Here is a 20,025-nt window from a genome sequence, read left to right on the forward strand (position 1 = left end):
TTTTTAAACAAACCCCCTTTTTCTGACAGCTGTTGTGAGTTTGCCCTCTTCTCACAAAAACCACAAGGAAAGCACAGTTGTTATTTATGCCATCATAGGCTCTTTTTTCTGGTTACTGTAGGAGGGAAGAAAGAGAATGGGGGAGGAGAGGAAGAAAAAAAATGAGCAATGGAGTTGAAAAGTGTACATTTTAATTGGATTTTACTACAAACAAACAACTGTCAGATGTAATTAGCATGGTTTTAGATTAACACAGCAATATTCCTTTATCAAATAAACACCATGTCACACAAATCTAGGGCCAGCCTGCTGAGAGGGAACCGAGATAAAATGGACCCATTACCTTACTGTTCGCTCTAGGAAATAACTGCTGTTAGATATAACTTACACAAAATCCTATTTAAGCCTCACATGTGATAGCATGTGTCTATTCATGCTTATATATGTGTGTGTATCTGTGTGTGTGTGCTTGTAAATCGCCCTTTATGTCACAACCGGGGAGACCATGGAGTGACAAGACAGCTGAAGACCACAGTCAGCATCCTCTCCTTTTTCAGTCTCTTAAACACACAGAGATTGTGCTTACTGCGGAGCAAAACCACATCTAAACACATGTAACTTTTTTTAAAAATCATTTGTAACACATCCTACTAAGTGCAAAAAAATCACCCGGAACTAAAGCCTTCAAGAACATTTCTGCCCTTCAATTCACAAAAAAAAAGAGGAAAAAAAAAAGGGGCGAGCGTCTCCAAGAACCTCAACAGACCGCCGAACCATCCATCACCACATCATGACGCATGTTTAGGTATTGTGTTAAGGAAGAGGTCCATTCTTCAGCATACTTTGCTTTTTTAAGGGTTCCTCCAAAAGCCTAGCTATATCTGCTCATCTAAGCTGGGATGAAACGAGGCAAAGCTCCCCCCTCTATTTAGTCTAGGTGCAGGGAGCTGATACATCAGTGAAACCGCTGACAAAACTAGCCCTGTTACCTACAATTTCATATACAAGAACATTCCAGTGCCTGCTCTGCTCTTCTTCTTTTCTGTCACAGGAAAGGGGGGGTTTACCTTTTTTTTTCTTTCTAAAAGCAAATAATTAAGGATTATTCCACAGCTGGTGCCAGGCCAGAAAAAAGGGTAGAAGAAGAAGAAGAAGGAGCAGCAAGGTTTGAGAGGGATAGTGTTGGCTGAAGTCTCATCAGGGAGTTACAGACACACGCTTGCTTGCTTGTATTAGATCAGACTGAGACCTACACTAGAAAAAGGAAAGATCTCCATTCTGATTTTTTAAAGCGACTTTTAATATAATCCTGCAGATAACCAGACACAGCTATTCATATTTAATGCAGGTGCATTAAATATTTCAGCACAGAGAGAAGAAAAAAATATTATTTATATTTCTCTTGATTTGATAAAACACCACGAGTAAATTATGTTTTTTACTTCTATGCGGTCACACTAACTTTTAACTGCATTTTAGTGCGTTTTTAAAGTTGTGCGCACAAGATTTTAATAGTAATAGTTACCGTCTCTGTGCAATTCGAGTCAAACTCTTTTGGTGAAGTCGTTTTAATCTCTTATTACACTGTTTGTTTAAGAGCACAAGTCATGCATAATTAATCAGCCACTTATTCCCCGACGAGCCTTGCCAATGCCCTTGATATCCGCATCATGTTGCCTTCAGGAACACCAAACGACACACCTGCGATGCACATGAATCCACAGGCACAGGCGGCTGTTGACACACATACCAGCTGTGTATGTAATGCTGTGAAGAAAGTAAAGGTGTTGCAATGCATTTATATTTACATATATATATATTTACTCATGTAAGTGTATTTGATCATTTCACTGAATACAGTACGTGTGTGTGTTCTTATTTATCTATCTCTCCGTAAGCTCTATTAATGTGCACATATCTTGTGACTGCGCTGCCTGCCTTTTCAATCCTTGCCTTTGTCTTTTGCCGACAAGGAAGAGAATGTATCATTTGTCATGAGACGTCTCGTGCTATTGTGGTGTGTCTTTTCTCAAACCTGGAGAAACTTAGTCATTCGTCAACTTTTTCCCCCCCTCTTAACCCGGAGCTTCTTATTTTACTTCTATTTGGAAGCAGTATTTGCGGTTTCTTTTTTAAATTTTTTCTTTTATCTTGCCAGCTTTTAAAGCTCTGAAAATACTTTTGAGAGCAATCGATAAAATGTGGCATATAACCTTTTGTGCTCTACATTATTTTCTTTTGCAGAATGGAAGAGGGACAGACCTTTCTAAAATAAAAGGCTGCTGAATGCTCCGTTGAATATGTAAGATGAGGACTGTAAGGTACTCGCGTGGACCTGAAGGGCTGAGCAAGTGTCCTTCACAGTGACTGCATCAAGGAGTGCAGAGGACAAACAATGTCACAGCCCTGAAAGGTAACTGCAGCTTCAAATCTCCACCAATGTGCAGAAATAACGTAAGTACTATCAGAGATGTGCCGCAATAAGCAACAGGACGTCAAGAGGTGCGAATGACAGATGAGACGGAAAACAACCGGAAACGTGAGGCCGAGATGCCAACGGAGATACACAGAGAAAGCAATCGGCGAGATACAACATAGGACACAGGAGGAGCACAAGAGAAGCCTTGTCTTTTTCATCAGTGCATTTCATTTGACCGAGACCTGAGAATCTCAGCCACCCCCAGGGCCCGCAGGACCTCAGATCAAACACAGAGAGTTCTTAAACATATGGCCCCGATTGTTCTTTCCACACCCTACGAGCTCTCCCTGCTTCCACTTTGAAATGAAAAGAGTAAACATATTATTCTAAATGAAATACCCAGACCCATGTTTTTCCATGGTTAATATCCTGTATGAGATGGCTGATGCAAAATAGGCAGGAGAGCCTGAGAACGGGACGGAGCACAGAGGGAAGAGAAAAATCCCCCTCTTTCTATTTTCCCTTAAGAGACTGATGAAGGCTTGGCGAGATGAGAGGGGGGAGAGACAGACATAGGGACGTGAGAGGGAGAGAGGGAGAGAGAGAGTGAGAGAGAGGGTAACGCAATCCTCACTGGCGCTGGACCAACAGCAACAAAAACATTTAGATAACCGCGCTCAATAATGAACGATTTCAATGAGGACAAAAATTACATTTCCTACAGATAACATGCCCCCTTCCCATAACAGAGCCAAAGGAGCCTTGAAACCACGTCATGCTCAACAGTGGTGCAGTGGAGTATTATGTTAGGGGAGGGTTGTAGTAACTATATTAGTATCCTTTTACCCCGCCAGAGACAGCACTTTTACTGGTTGTTAGACGATAAAGTCGGCAGAGCTGAGAAAGAAAGGTAGAAATACAGACACCGTGATAACTCGGCTAGCTACACTAGAAACACAACAAATCACTCTTCGCCTGACTCGGCCTGTGCTGTGACACTACACCAGCGGCGTGGCTCAAACGATTACAGATCCGCAAGACACATTACAAGGACCACTCAAAAATAAAACTCCACACACACATAACCAAGGATCACTGCAGCACACACGCGGGTCACAGCGAGAATGCCATCCCCACCTTTCTCAACCACTATCCACTCACTTCCTTTCATGCCAAAGTCTGTCAAGTTGCTTGAGAGGGGAAGAGGCAAGAAAAGAGGAGATATAGCGTGGAAAGGAGGCAGAGAAAAAGAGAGGGAGTCTTTGTCCTCCTCCACTCAGCTCCGGCAACGTTTCCTCCTTGGGTCTGGCCAGAATTACCATATGAAAGGCGAGGGAAGGCGTGCAAAAGGTCAAAGAAAGAGGATCCTGTCCAATGAGAGACAACAAAAACAGGCCACACCGGCTTTTGTGCCGTTCATGTTTTCCACCACCCAACCTCAAGCCCCTCCCTCAGCTCCTGGATCATTTCCATACGCCAGATGCAATAGCAATGATGACGGTTGATCATAAATGACTTTTAAAGAAGTTGAATTTGCTCATACGGGGGCCACTGTGGCACTTTTGAGCCGCGTCCCCACCCTTACGCTCCTTCCTACCACCAGAACTCCCACAGACAGGAGTTCACATGAAACACACCTGCCTCGAGATTTCACAGTTTCCTCTGCCCAGATGATATCCGATCAAATCCTTAGCAAACATCTCAATAAAGGAAAATGTAAGAGCGGTGTAGTTTCATTTGATCCACAAAAGCCGCTCCCTTCCGTCCATGTAAATGCTACCTGAGCCACATCCATCCACTACATAATTGTACACTCCAGTGCTTTAGGGATGCAGTTTAGTATATACATGGAGGCTTTGGGAGTTTACCCGTCTCCACAGTTCCTCTGCTATCATACATATTGCTTCACATGACCACTTCCATCTGCTGGCATCTGAACAAACACCCTAAAACACTGGCCCTGGTGTTTCCGGGGGTCCTCTCCAGCAAACACAGTCCTCTACCGGTAGTGGCCTTAGACTGGGAGGGAGAGAGGGTAAGTGAGGGAGGGAGAGAGAGGGATAGAGCATTTCATCTCTCTTTCATCTCTGTCATCCAGTCAAGCGTTCAATGCCCCATTCAGCGCCTGCCCAGCATTATGCAAAATAATGCTAATCCCCTTTCCCGTGCTTTCACACTTGTATAAACCGCCGTTCCTGCCTCTGAAAAGCAATTATATCAGTTTACGTTCCTGTCAAAAAACAGGATTAGCATGCAAGTACTAGTAGCACCAACTAGGCCCAATCGCTATCCACCTTTGGCTATCGGGAAGTACAGAGCATTAAATGCTTGTCCATCCTACTCCCCTAAAATAAAATAAAGTCCCGCTGCCTTGGTGGGGTGGGTGTGTGTGTGTATGTGGGAGGGGGGGTGGGGGGTCTATACAAGTGTTGTAATTAGATATTTGGAAGAAATGAAAAGAAGGGTCGAAAGTTTGAGAGACACAACTCCTCACTCAGGATATTTTGGCTCAAGCTTTTCTTTTCCCGAATCTCAGTCATGTATAATAATCAAAAACAAATTTGGCTATGTTGCTACACAGGGCCATACGAGGCCCACTTCACAGTGCGTGTGTGTGTTAAAACATGTGACACACAGAATGACACACAAATGAACTGTTGTTGTTCCCCCTGACACATTGCTTCCACATGTGCGCAACCTTGCCATGCAAACACGCACACTGAGCAGACAAGGAAAGATGGCAGAGTATTTTTTTTGAATATGCAAATGCTCGCAGAAGCGGAACGTGTGTAAATAGGAGTCATTGTATGCTGCCTTAATCTGGAAAGTCGGACCTCTCGCTTTCTCGCTGTCTTTCTCTTTTCGAACCCCTCTCGTGTTTTTCGGGGGGTTTTTTGTGTGGGGGTGCGGGTCGAGGGAGGTGGAGAAGGATCCACAACCATCCCAACTGAAGACAGGTCAGGGACAAGTGACATTAGTCAGCACAATTAGCAAGGTCGTCATGGCGACTAATGAAATTTGGCAAAGCGGCCAGCCGGAGACCTAAATGAGCTAGCTGGTTACGTGGTAGCACGGGGGGCTGGCCCGCTCCTGGCTGCTGGCTGGTTGCCTTACACACACCCATTATTCGCTCTCTTTTTTTTCCTTTTGCCGTGGTGGTACAATAGACTCACTTGTATCTCAGCCGATACCCACCGGCAGTACAAGCTCTCCGCCTGACAATTTGCATATGTTAATATAATTAAGTGCTAATTACACTAAAACTCGCATATTCACAAGCACCCTCCCCGGGAGCTACGGAGAGGCTTGATCTCGTTCCAAGTCTTTAACCCTCCTCTGCGTCGCGCGCAGTGTGTGTGATAGAGAGAAATTGTGTGTTAGTGGTGGTGCCCCAGGGCTGACACAGGAAGCCCCGGTCTTTGAGACATAATGCTGAGCTGCAGTGAACTTCTTAGCTTCTTGCCCCCCCTCACCACCACCACCCCTTATACAGGCCTCCCTGGGCCAGGAGACCTTGGCTACTACTTGCAGACCATCATCCCTCACACACACATATGTGCAATTGGTAAATAGCCCTTTGCATCAAACACGGCAGGCTTTTAAACTGTTGCATAACAGAAGTTGCATAAAAGACAATCTATGAAAAATCAAAGGGAGTGCAGTGAAGAGGGTCTAAAAAGAGACAACTTGGTCCACGAGAGTCAAATTTAAGCATGGGATCCTAAATATTTACCTTAAATAAATGCAGAGAGCATTTCTGTTACTTTGGCGAATCAACCATTTACCCTTCATGTGAAGAAAATGCTGGCCATGTTAAGCACCGAATCCACCGAAAGCAGGTAACTGGAATGACACCGTTATTTGAGTCATAGATGAGAGACAACAAAATCTGCACGATTCCCTCCAGTGAGTATGCGTGCATGGATGTGAGTGTGTGTGTGTGTAGGCCTGCCGTTTTGATAATGGAGGACAGGCGGTTGTGCTTTTCACATCATAATGGCCGTGAATCAGGGAGGAAGCCAAGCGATCGTGCTACAATTAGAGTTCTTTTGTGCCTCTTCCTCTGTGTCTTTCTCCCTTTCTTTTCTTGTTTTCAATTGCTGACACTCTACCTATCAAGGGTATGTTAAAACAGACTACTATGCTGTTGCAAAAGCTGAATGGGTGGGTTTGGGGGGGCTGTTTAGGGGCCCAGGGTGGACGGAGTGGAGGGAAATTCATACTGTGCTGCTGCTGCCGGACACACACACACACACGCATGCACACGTGCACCAGATGGTACAGGAAGGAGGATTAAATAAACACCCATGCACAGACACACACCTATTGGCAGACGGACGCCTCTGTGTGCACTGTCCCTTAATGAATGTCTATTGGGAGTCAGAGGGTCCAAGCTCATTTAGTTGACTCTCAATGAGATGCAGCATTATGGCTATGGTAATACGCTCCTCCCTTCCCCAATAATCATACGCAGGTCATTGTGTCGGAGTGATTCATTTCTATCGCACACATACGCCAGATGTTATTACACAGGAGAGTAAATCTCCCCCAGTGGATGTCAATGGCCTTCTATGCAAAAAAAAAAAAGAAAAAGAAAGAAAGAAAAAGGTGAAAAATGGAGGAGAAAAAGAAGAAAAATATATTGTTAAAGCAGTCCGGAGTGCAGTAAGCTATACTGCTCGCTCAACCATGACGGCTGGTAATGCAGGTTTGGATGTAGCTCTGTGTGTGTCTCTTTTGAGGAGGTGGGGTGGGGGGGTTGGAAGCTCCCCTTCACTAATACCTGCTACTCGGATTACCACAGCGTCTTAAGTATTCAACCGGACCCATATTTTCCCTTTCTGCCTTTTTAGCCAAATTGGCTGTCTTTACACTGTAAAGCAGCGATATAGCCCTCCTTACTAAGGGCCTATGGGGGATCCACGAAGAAGAACATTAAAATGCAGCGATAGCCTTGTTGCAAAGCTCCTCTTTATTTCTTTCTCTCTTTCTGCAGCAAAGGCTTCTAAATCATCCAGCCTCCTCTATTAGACGGGAGACTTATTGAGGTAGAAACCATAAAAAATGAAGAAGGGAAATTTAATCCTTGAAATATTGATTTGCACATTAATATCAGATAGGCAGAGGGCAATCTAGCCGGGTGGAAATGACACATTGTCGACCCCTAGGAGAGGCCCGAGCCAATCTTCTAGCTGCATGTGTCTTAGACCCAGGAGTTATAGGACAGACTCAGCCCCTGTCTCCCTCTCTCTTTCTGTCTCCCATCCTCTCCTCCTCCCAGTAGCCTCTCACCCATCCGCCCCACCACCACCCCATACCCCCACCCATCCATCCTCACTCTTAATGAACGCTGCAATACTAAAAATGCATTAGCTTTTAATAATCAAGCTGCATTTTCAAGCCAACAGCTATTGTCCTCCCAGGGCTGTCTGCCCATCTTTCACACTTTATATGTGTGTGTGTTTTTTTTTCTTTTATCCGTCCTTTTTCCTGCTAAGGGTAAAATGAACGTTGCAAGCAGCTTAACTAACACGAAGCGTTATACACAGCCAGTCTTTGATAGTGCTAAGACACCAGGCTCAGAAAAACAAAAAAACAAGGAGGCCTGGGTTTCTGCAAACACACGCCTAAAAAAAGAAGAAGAAGAAAAAATCCCTCATTTGCAAGGCTGGAAAAATAACAGTGAGATTTTGTTATTTTAGAGTGAGACAATACCGTCATTAACTGACGAAATTCACTGCAATTAGACAGGATCATCATGTCTCATAATTTCACTTTTTAATGATTTTTTTTTTTTTATTATTACTGGTCCGAGGCTGAATGTTTTTGTTTTAAAATATATGATTTTATGCAGATGCAATTAAATTGTCTGACAAGACAGGAGATATTCCCTTTCTAAAAAAAAGAAGAAGAAGAAGAAGAAGAAGAAGAAGAAGAAGAAAAACCCCCATAAGTGTTCATAGTTGAACCGGAAAAAACGATCTTAGATCTATTCTTGAAAATTGTATTTTACATAATAATAATAACAACAATAATAACAATAATATTATTAATAATAGAAGGATATTATTAAAGCAGCAAAGGCGGTTATATTTTTTCCTCTCTGAGATTCTACAGAAAATCTAATGGGCCTATTTGGATTAAAACGTAGGCGTACGTTCTTCAAACATGTACCCATTTATTAATCCAAACAAATATTAAAGTATAGTGGGTTTATAAAGAGTGAATTAAAAGCCTCTATTTGCGGAAGAAATACGCACTGACTTCTAAACATCGATCCCCTCCAAAAGAGCAATGAAAGCCGTGTATGAATAGAGACAATCGCATAAAACGGTCGCCTATCCTATATCGGCGCATCGTTCTCTTAGAGCATATACAATCTTCACACACACACACACACACACACACAACACACACTCACTACACCGTTACGTACCCGGGCTGGAGAAAGAGTGGCCCCTTAGCCTTATGTTTTTTTTTTCCTCCCGTGCGATCGATGCCCCCCCCCCCCCTTCTGCCCCCACCCCCATCCCTTCACCCCCAGCATTTCGTCCCAAACCCAGCCAAGTCTACCTACCGACTTAAAAAGCACCAAAAAAAGACGTAAAAACACACCTAATAATCCCCACTTTTGTAATCTAGTTCATCTAAACTAACACAAATATACGACTTAAAGACAATCTTGCAGCCAGCATCTCTTGGAAATAACATGACAATTTATGTGAGGAAATTAATGCCTAAGCCCACTGACGCGTATAGGAGACCGACAGTAGAAATGGAATTTACAGACTTTAAAGGGCGGAATTTAAATAAAATTAAATAAAACAAATGTTAATATCAATAAATGTAAAATAGAGTGGTAATTTTGCTGATGCTTAACATGCCGATGCTGAGGAAAATCAGGGGATCCCGGAGTTGGCTGGCTCTAAAAGGGGCTCTCTGTGCTATCGGTAGCCCAGCGATCGGTCGCTCTCTTGGGCGACGCAGCTGTGCACGCCTCGGTGAAGTGAGACTACTTTTTTAAGCGCAGCAGGTAAAGGTGTATGGACTATCGGCAGCAAATTCGCGTTACTTCTGTACCGATCATCTCGTTTTTTTAAAAGAAGCCTTACTTCGGAAATTTGAAAGATATGCACTTATTCCGGCGAGATGGGATCGTGTCGAGAGACTGATCGTGTCACTTCGGCCGAGAATGCCTGGAAGGTGCATGATTCCCGACGTGTACGGAAAAACTGGCTTAAACGCTGCAGTGCACCCAAAATATGACTTCAGATGAAATATCTTATCGTTGAAGCCTGAAATGAGGAGTCACTGAGTGGGGAGGGAAACAGCAAGCCGGACACCTCGACTAGACTCAAAGCGGACATGTCCGTGGGATCGGACTCCTGGAAAGGCAACACGATATCCGCACTGCAAAGCCACAAAAGCAGAGGAGGCGCTCGTCCCGTCCCGTTGTATCAAAGGTGGAACAACCATCGCATGTGTCCGCCACACAATCTGCACATTAGTATAAACTTTGCAAAAGGCAGGTCCGGACGTGGTATCGTACTGTACTGCCACGGACACATGCGTAAGAACGCCTCCAAGCCTGTCAGTCGCTTGTTTTATAGTAGCCAAAGAAGCCGGAGTTGCACTAACATCACGATATCCGCTTTTATTCTGGACTAAAAAACACCCAGCACCTGTTATCCAAACGACCCCGATGTCCAGGATCCACCGGCGAGATAGATAATCGATACCCGACCACTAAATTTAACACACACACACCCCAAACTACTCAATAAAAGTTAAAGGGAGAGGTGGAAATGAAAAACTTACTTTCTTCCCCCTCCAAAACCGTCACCTCCGCTTCTCTCTTTGCTCTTGGCTTTATAAAACAGTCACATCCAGCGTCTTGCGTAATTAGACAGTAAAAACATGGAAAAACGGGGAAAATTACAATAATCCTCCAACTTTATATTGGGAAAAGGGGGTAAAATCACAAATGTCAAGCATTTAGAGAGCTATCCCTTATTTTGGTTCCGGTGGCGGTGAAAAGACGTGTCGACGGGCTGCCTCGCAGTTTCTCTTGTGGACGGGGGTCGGGAAACGGAGGAAAGGAAATGAAAATCCGATATGTCTTTATTCTGCTAATTATTATCGTTTTAGCCCTGTTTAAAAAAATGGCTGATTAAGTTGAGTGCGCATGTCTTTGTGTGTCTATTTCCCGATATGCACTCTGGGAATGGGTAGAGAGACAGAGAGAGAGAGGACGAATGAGAGAGAGAGAGCGATAGGGAGGGAGGGAGCAAAGGAGAGACGGAGAGGGAGGGAGAGAGGAGAGAAGTGTAATTAGTGAGTTGATCAACAGTCTCCACATTGCAAATGACGCGCACACGGAGCCCTGGCGGCCGCAGAGGTCTATGCGCGCAGAGAATCCTTTTGTATGGTTTCTCTCCGAGGGCCAAATCACATGTAGAACAATGGACAACCGCTTCCTCCACAGCAAAATGAAAAAAAGGCTGGACTTCGAATTAGTTACAAGCACTTAGAAGTCATCTTTTCCCATAAAAAACATAAATAAAGCAAGTTGTGCAGATGAATATTTCTGAGGTGCAGCGCAAAATGCTCCAACAAGAATGTCTTTTAAGATGTGATTTAACAAAGATAGGATTCATATTTTTTGTGTGTACTTTACACCAGCTTGTTTTTTTTATTGATTATGATACTACAGGCAAATTATGATTTTTTTAATCGTGTAAAGCTCAGAATGTCTTTTTTTGATTCCGAGAAATTGTAGAATATAAAAAAAAAATCTTTATGTGATTTTTAAAACGGTAACTGCGCTTTGCGAATAACACTTTTGATCAATAACGAACGTAAAAACATAAAGAGAGGGGAAAAATACCTGAAAGGAGATTCAAAACCACAGAACCGGCTTTTTGCTGCGCATCAAAATGGACCTGTGTGTCAGGCCTACCTTTATATGTAAAAACAAAACACACACACAACATAAATTACATGTGAGTGATTTATATTACGTAGTTATGTGTGTGTGTAAAAAATATTCTCGTTGTTTACTGAAAGTGATGACTGTGCATGCGATCTGTTGCATATAATGGTACACATCGAGCCACAAAGGATCACAGTAATCCACCACATGTTGGAAAGTCATCTCTGCCCTTTCTGGACTACTGAGGCCCCGTGTGGGTTCAGTAGAATCAAACTGCAAAATCCAATACAGGGTCACGCAAAAATCACCGTGTCTATTCAAAGCTCAATTCACTGCCTTTTACATTTAGTGTCCTTACAAAGTGCAGCGTTCTTTTTAGCCCTATATCATCTCAGTGCAAACAGTTTGCCGTGTTTCCCCCATCGGTTTCTTAATAGAGGCTTTTGGGCAAGAGGAAGACTTTACACAGTCTCAATCGGGGAGAAAATCAAGAGATCTTGTTCGCCTTCGTGGAAAAAAATCGAAGCTGGGGGTGAATTGAACTGCATGAGCCGGGACTTGGGATGTGATGATAAGGCTGCTGCTGGCAAGTGAAGTACTTGGTCTACTTCGCAGCCACATTGACTGGACTGCACCCATACCAACTGGATCCTTAAGAAGCCAAGAGATCCGAGCCCGACCCGACCCGAGGCTGTTTATTCTGGGTTTAGAGAGGTCTCCAACAAAGGGGGTGGGTGGGTCGAGGTGATGAACAGAGGCGTCACTTTTCACCCGGATCCAAGGCTCCTGCTGCTGCGCTACTGCTGTAGCTGCCTCCCTGTCCTACAGGGGGGTTTTTCTAGCCTGTCAGCCCTGGGAGGCGTCGCTCACAGACGGCTCGGAGAGTCGATTTTTACCCGCTTCAGCAGCGGACGCGTAAAAAAGTCCACCGGGGGCCGTGCGCTGATCTTTCAGAAGCAGTACGGAGTGGACCCTATATGCCATTTGTGACTTTATTCGCCAGAACGGAGGACTTTTGTAGATTATACAACCCTCATTTCTTTTATTTTTCTCTACGATCGTCTCCATTTCTGTGAAGGGATGTACTTATTTTACACGTGTGTGCTTAAATTTGCGCGCGCCGTTGGCATTTTCGGCGGAGTTGCGTTTGTTATTTCATCGCTTTTCGATGAGAAAACGAGAAATTACAAAGCGGATTTGGAGACCTGAAACAGGCTACCGCTTATCTTAACCTCCTGCGTTTTGTAAATCTCCCCCCACCCCCCTCCCGGTCTCCACCCTCCCTCTCTCCCAGCAGACGATGCTCTTTCTCGGGAGGACCGCTTGACAATAGACCGCGTTAACTAATATTTCTCCCTATTTTCACATCAGCAGCATCCTCAATTAATTGCAGATTTTTATCTGTAAACTCCGTTAGTGTCTCTCTGTTTTTGTGTGTGTGTCTCTCTCTCCGCGTATGTGTGTGCGTGCTTATGTTAGTCTCCGTGCGTGTGAGTGTGCACGAGCATGTGAGTATTTGTGTGTAAAGAAAATAAATTACAGGGAGATGTCTTGCTCGCATCACCAGAAGCTCACACCAGGTAGACTGAAATTAAACTGTGAGTTATAGAGTAATTATCGAACATTAAATGAATCGAGTTTGTTTTATTTTAAAGCCTCCATTGATATATATGAAAGGCGGCATTAAACACCCATAGTGGTCTTCTGTCACTTCAGTACATCAATAACTTTGAATGTCCGGAGAAATTGCCATATTGGCTAACCACACTGGGATATGCTAAGGGACTGTTGGTTCATCAATATTCCCTGAAGACAGACTGGAAACCTCTGTTGATGTTCAGCTTGATTTTTATGTTATTATTATTTTAAATATTTATTTAGTAATTTTTAAACCCGGTCTTTCATGTCTACTGCGGACACCTGATCGTAATTTTTTTTTTCTGGATGTGCAATGAGACGTCCACCTTGTTTGTCCTATGCGTCGGCGCCCTCATGGGGTTGCAGGGTTGACCCCTCTGCCTCATCAGGACACACACAAAAAACACGCAAAAGCCCATAGCTCTGATCCGCAACCTGCCACACTGACCCACTGGCCAACTCTCGTCCAGCAAACACATACACAAACAAGCTTCATAAAGGGCCCATAAAACAGACAATAAGAAGTTAATTGTAACTCTTCCAACGCTTGGCACCTATGTGAGATTTCGCCACTGTCTCCAGAATAGTAAAGTGAACAAAAAAACAAATAAAAAAATGAAAATTGATCTTTCAAAAAAACTGCCAAGCCATTCAACATGCATTTGACCTCAAAAAATTAAAATATAAAAAATAAACGTGACACACAGAAATCCTCTAAAAGCAAAACCACTTGCAAAACCATCGCCTACATAAAATCCAAGGTGTGGAGTTGCAAAAATCAGTTAATCTGAAAATAAATAAAAAAAGACTGAATTATCTAATCGAAATTAATGTTTTTGAAAATCTTACTTCAGTTACTTGACTGACAGGACATCTCAAAGGAAAGTGGGCAGTTTTTTTTTAAAATTTGGTGATAAAAGAGGAAAATGTGAGAAAACCACTAAAAACAAATGAAGTTTTTTTGTCCACAGATGCTCAACACAAACTCTCTCGACGTTTTCACACTCAACCCTAAAGCCACCCAGCAACGGTCCATAAATATGCAATCGGTATATACATATATAAAAAAAGAAAAACTTCAAATTTACCTCCTCTTACCTCTTCTTAAATTCCCACAAAAAGCACAAAGTAAAATAAGCCACTGAAAAAAGAAGATACATAAAAATGTAGACTCTTGGTACCTTTGGTATAAAGCATTCCGTTTTCCTTCTTTTCGTCGTTCTCTTGCTCAGTAGCGATCCGATAATAGCATATGGAAAGTGTTTTCAAAATGCCCAGATTTGGCACATTGTCATTGAAAAGAGAGGAGCGCAGTGATGCGGTGCTACAACAGGGGAAATGAGTTGCGGATTGGACGCAGCCCGCCTCGGTGCGGACTTATCCCACTTTAATTTAATATTCCGCAATCACACACACTAGTGATGGCATATAATTCAAGGAGAAATTCAGAGGGAAGGAAATGCTTTTGTGCGTGCACGCGCGCGCGCGTGTGTTGCGTTGTGTTTTTTTTTTTTACATCACTTTATTTGATTAAGGAGAGAGGCAGCACAATATTGTCTTTTTTCTCTCTGTCTCCCTTTCCCTTTTTATTTGCCCCCCTCACCCCCACCCCAGTCACACTTTTTTCTATTCTTTTATACATGAAACAATAGATATTTATTTGTTTCTATTTAGATCATTTATTTAAAAATCAACAACTCCGACTTCTTTGCGCGTCGGTGTCACACTGCCATCATGCCTAACATAAAATCGAGACCCATAAACGCTTGTTTGTAAAACACTGAACCCAAAATCAATGTATTGGGTCATTTCAATCGATTATATAAACGAAAATCCATACGCAACATGAGACCGGTATCAGCCCATTCTTCCGCTCTCTTTTAAAGAGAGAGAGAGGGAGGGAGCGGGAGGGAGAGAGAGAGATGAAAAAAGCAAAGAAGGGGGAAAAAAAGAGAAGAAAAGGAGAGCTTGTAGCGCCTGAGCTAAAAACAAAGACTGTCAAAGCAGCCCTTTGCCTCAGTCACTTAGATCAGGGCTTCTCCAACATTTTCATGTCAAGGACCCCCAAATGGACACACCTTGCACAAAGGGGTCCTCTTTTAATTGGATTTTGTCCCTGGGGTGACCAATACAGTTTTTGTTGTTGTCGTTATTGATTTAAAATTGCGTCGCAGACCTGTTTTAAGTGATGCCAGTGACACAAGTGAAACCTTTGTTCAGACACGTGCTTTCTAATTGGAGTAATTCTGGCTTAATGAAATCACAGTGAAATTAAACAATTCTGCGCTTTACCCCCGGGGGTGACCCTCTCCGGCGCGGCCTTTGAGGATTCTTGAATCCAGATTTTGAGGACCACTGACTTAGATGTCAAAGTGCTTCCAGATGCACAGTGATAGTGCGAGTCCTGATGACAACAATTAGAAAGAAAATGCCCTAATCAAACGTGGCCACACGGGATTACGCTGCATTTCAAGGGTCAAGGGGAATCGTTTCAGTACCCCTGCTTTCCACAAAACCCACTCTGCATGCCAAATATCACATTTCAGCATCACATAACCTAAACCCACCAACAATCAAGCACTTCATGCACTATAATCACATATGCAAATGACATAAGAAAAGGTATGGACATGACAGCAAGTGCCCGCTCTCAGATGAGCTATTGCATAAACTGTGCTTTAATATGCAACGTGATATGGGAGGTGTGTGGGGCAAGAAACGGGGGAATTAGGACAGGCGGAGGGGTAAAATAAGGAGGTGCCAATCATGTAAAATTTACATGGGACCACAGCTGTTGGGGCTCTCGGGCAGGGAAAGAGGTGGAGTGCAATTGGGGAGGGGTTGGTCATGAGATTAGGAGACGGAGGGAGAAGACAGGGGTGAAGGTGTGGGTGGTGGGTTCGCCGGTGCCACTCTGTTTATTTGATAAGCGCAATCGATGGCCCTTGACTGTAAAGTCTTTACCCAGATGCAGGCGGGGCAAGGTCTGCTGTGATACTGCTCCCGAACAAGAACAAGTGTTGAAGGCAAAGAGGAAGGAGACGCAGCAGAAGAACTGAGAGAAGAGAGGGAGGGAGAGTGAAAGAGAGAGAGAGAAGGGTGACTTGGCAGACGTCGCCGCTCGCATTTCGGGTCGCTCACGAGAGGAAAAGCAACACTATAAGTGCCTGCACACCCTCGGAAGCACACACGCCCTCCCCGCTTCCCCGTGTGCAACCCTCTCACACAACACACACAGCCAACATCACTGCTGTTTCCATTCAGTCTCACCTCGCCCTGCTGCCCTCCTCCCACTTGGCCCTTTGGTCCTCCGATCTTTTTCATTGTTGAACCCTGTTTAATAGACACGCGTCCAGTGAGTGTCCTCCATACGACGGTGGTGGGGGATGGGACCCCCCGGTTCCACACACACCCACCCCCAAAAAACGGCTTTATCGTTACGCGCAAACACACACACACACACACACACACACACAACTACTCTCTTCATTCTATTGATTATCACTCAGATCCACGTGGACTTACACCGGTAAAGCTGCCGTGGATGGGAACAAAAGCACCTGTATGCTCCATTAAATAAAAATTAAAAAATCAGCTGACAGTATTCACAATATAGAACAAAATAACTGTAATGATTCCCGGTTAGTAATGTAACTACAATCTCTACAATCAGTATTTAAATATTCTGCATATCCTATTGCAATAATGCACGAGGAATTCTCGCAAAAAAGAGTATACCAAGAAATTACTGACAAATTAATTTAAATATGCAGCACTGATCATTTCATTATTTGGGAAAATCAACCTTTTTAGAATATTATTGATCTATAATAATAATAATAATACTAATACTACTACTACTACTACTAATAATAATAATAAAAGTCTGGAATCCAAAGTAAAGGCCTGCCATTTAATGGCCTAAGGAAACAAGACCGCTATACTGTGCGTTATCACATGGCTTATTAAAGTGCTTTCTTCATGACAACCCATGGCGTGAACATGTCAATTTAGTGGTCCGAGAGGTCCTTTTTAGAGCTCCAGGAACCCCCTACTCTCTCTCTCTTGGGGACTGTCACCCCCTCCACCTTCCCACCCCATCATCCATCCATCCGTGCCCCCGCACCCCCACACCCCGCCTTTCCTCTGACACTCAGTGGGCCACCCCAACACGGCAAATAACCGGTCAGTACTAAGAAGTCAGTTCTGTGGTCAGATTGACATTTCAGCTTTCTGAGTGAAAAACCTCAAGTGTGTCATGTGGTGTTTAAAAAAACCACCGTCTGATTAAAAGGTAATGTTGCAAATTACTGGGATTTTTGAATAATTTAAACTTATGTCGATTTCTATTTTTTAAATGCTTTATAAAAAAATAATAAGGCTATGCTATTAACTCAATTAGCTCGATTAAAAATAAATTAATACATTCGTGAAAGTAATTGTTTTGATTCAATATAATAATAATAATTTAAAAAACAAACACTGAACATGTTCGTTTCGCCATTTTTATTTTTATTTTAAATGTTTTTTGTGCTGCAGCACGTTAGAAAACAAAGAGTAACCACCTAACACTGCTGTCAGCTGTGGGCTTGTACATTCAGTCAGTCTCCTGCCCGGACGCCATCGTCTAACAAGCCAATCAAGTCAACCGGAGGCGCAATGACCACTGCGTAAATGCGCACGGATTAGGGAATGCAGCCCAGACAAATTGGCAACGCTTGAAGGGAAAGAGAGAATAAAGAACAAGAACTACAGGGGGAGAGAGAGAGAAAGAGAGTAAGAGAGAGAGAGAGGCGTCATCTTTTGAGGTGTGCAGTGACCCCGAAAGACGCTTGTTGGCTTCATCACTACATTAGAAGAGTCCTTATGAGGGCTCTTCAACCTTCTTTCCAAGTGACCATCATTAAACCCGATGACCCCTGTTCAAGCAGCCATTTTTGCAAGCACCTACCATACCGAAGTTTCGGTGAGCAAAACACTCCCAGCTCCTGATGCATGATCTGGAGGTGACTCTGACCTCTGACCCTACAGTGTTGGGGGCAATAGAAACAGGGTTTCCGTGCAGCAATGAGCAGGTTTTAAGATGTATTATAACAGAAACATCAATTTAACAGCAGTCACTAATTATTCTGGGGAATGTGAAACTTTACCTAATTTGTAAAATGATATAGCTGGTTCTGTTCTTGGATATAAAAAATGCATGAACACATCTGTAATTCCCACCATTAACTGCCTATTACATCTTTAGAAAGACAATTTGTACAGAATTAAATTTATTTAAATTGAAAATTAAAGACAAAAGGGAATTTGTGGAGATATGAAAGCTTTGCACTTCCTCACCATATATGTAAATTCCAAACCTGCAGATTTTTTGTTTAAACCAGGGTAAATTTTAGATTTTAAAGAGATACTTCGTATTATAATACAAAATGAATGCATTTTTTTAAGGAATAAACATCATACCTTGAACTTAATCACCCTCAAACAAGCAAGCAAAGTGTGGATAGCATTGAAACCCCTCAACAGACACACGCAGGAATACACACAAACACAAACTCTGTTATGTTTTCAATTTGGGTTGAAATGCAGACATTTTCCCTTGGTTCCATAACTGCCATCCGTATCGCCCCTCCCTTCAATTAAATGCTATTTCTCCCAAACAAAATGTCAGAATCATTCCACATAGGGTAGTTCAACAGTGATTTGTTCTGAAAGCTATGTGTCTTTCTCTGAGATGGCGTGCGCATTTGTATGTGTGTGTATGTCTGTTTGTGTGTCCTGACCTCAATTCTAACTGGGTTCACAAAGGGACAGAAAAAAGGTGCCTAAAAATACATTTAATTCACAATCAGCCCATCTGAACTGAGAGTGACAAATCCTTTTAGAACGCCCCACAGTGAGATGTGAGATTATGAAACATAAATACGCACACATACACACCAGCCCATGAAGTCACGCAACTACACACCTGCACCACACATGAATGGAAAGAGTAAAATACAATCAGGTGTAGAATTTCCAAAATGAATTCTAATGGAAGATTATGTGCTTTAAAAAAATATTCAGAAGAAATGACTGACCTGAAAACTGAAAATATCAGACATATATCCACCTTATTGACAAGTGGATACATTTTGAGTAAGCATTTCTAAAATACTCTGGCATAGGTTGTTTTGACATTTTCTGATGCAGTAAATGTTACATTAATCTTTATTTTTAGAGACTTAAATTAATATTCTGTAAGCATGTGTCATTGTATCTGCAGATGACGTGTAGCAGCTCAGATGAAAATGTAATTAAAATACTGGAAAATACTGAAAAAAAATGTCCCAGTCTTGTTAATCTTGTTATTTGTTTTACATTAAACTATTTCTGGCTGGTGTACCTACTATATCTTTGTTTTCATAGCCCATCTTATTCTGTCATTCCAATTTTGCGTCTCAATCATTTTTCCTAATGACTTCAAATCGCTGATTTGCGTTTACGTTTAATCGGCGTGTTTTTAAAATGCCAACTGTATTGGACCCAAGTCAAACGCACCTGATTCTGCCTATCCAGCTTTAATAGAGCAAACTGGGGCTGGTGGGGTGTGCACCTTGTCAGTCATTCTGAAGGAGTCAGGCACAGATGCAGCAAGCACAGATTTTGCCATAACCGCCTACATTGTGTGGTATGCTGAACTGTATGTGAACGGCATCTCTTTTTGTCATTAGGCACACATTTAAAAATGCTAAATGAGAAGATTTTATTTCTCGTGTTGTATTTAAAAGAAAAATGAAATTGAAATGTGCTGAAGTTTAAATTTATCACAGGTATTTAACGTTGGGGTCAAAACGACCTCAGCTGACTTAATCATGTGACAATACAAATAATGTTTACTTGTATTTACAGCACATAAACGCTAATTAATAATTATAATTAGTAATTAATACTAATTACTAATGCAGACTGTAATTTGGATAAAAGGTTCAATTTCCAGTAGAAATGCATATGTTTTGCATAACATGCATATTAACTCACCTTTAAAAAAATGCAT

At 42.6% G+C, this 20,025-nt stretch overlaps 1 protein-coding gene across 4 annotated transcripts in view; it reads right to left on the reverse strand.

Moving 5' to 3' along the window:
- Positions 1 to 14,338, reverse strand: part of zfhx4 (zinc finger homeobox 4) — an 84,532-nt gene extending 70,194 nt beyond the window's left edge. For 2 of the 4 annotated variants that reach the window (XM_085287424.1, XM_085287420.1), the window contains exon 1: positions 10,238 to 10,624. The gene's annotated coding sequence lies outside the window, so the exon portion shown is untranslated. Of the gene's footprint in view, positions 1 to 10,237; positions 10,625 to 14,087 lie in introns of those variants that run through there. The other 2 variants (XM_085287421.1, XM_085287423.1) reach the window with 2 other exon arrangements.
- Positions 14,339 to 20,025: the final 5,687 nt, after the last annotated feature.

The sequence above is a fragment of the Mchenga conophoros genome, linkage group LG9 (assembly GCF_057382185.1).
Source record: "Mchenga conophoros isolate Kocher_MC1m ecotype Shallow Benthic linkage group LG9, M_conophoros_male_GT1.1, whole genome shotgun sequence".
Lineage (NCBI taxonomy): Eukaryota > Metazoa > Chordata > Actinopteri > Cichliformes > Cichlidae > Mchenga > Mchenga conophoros.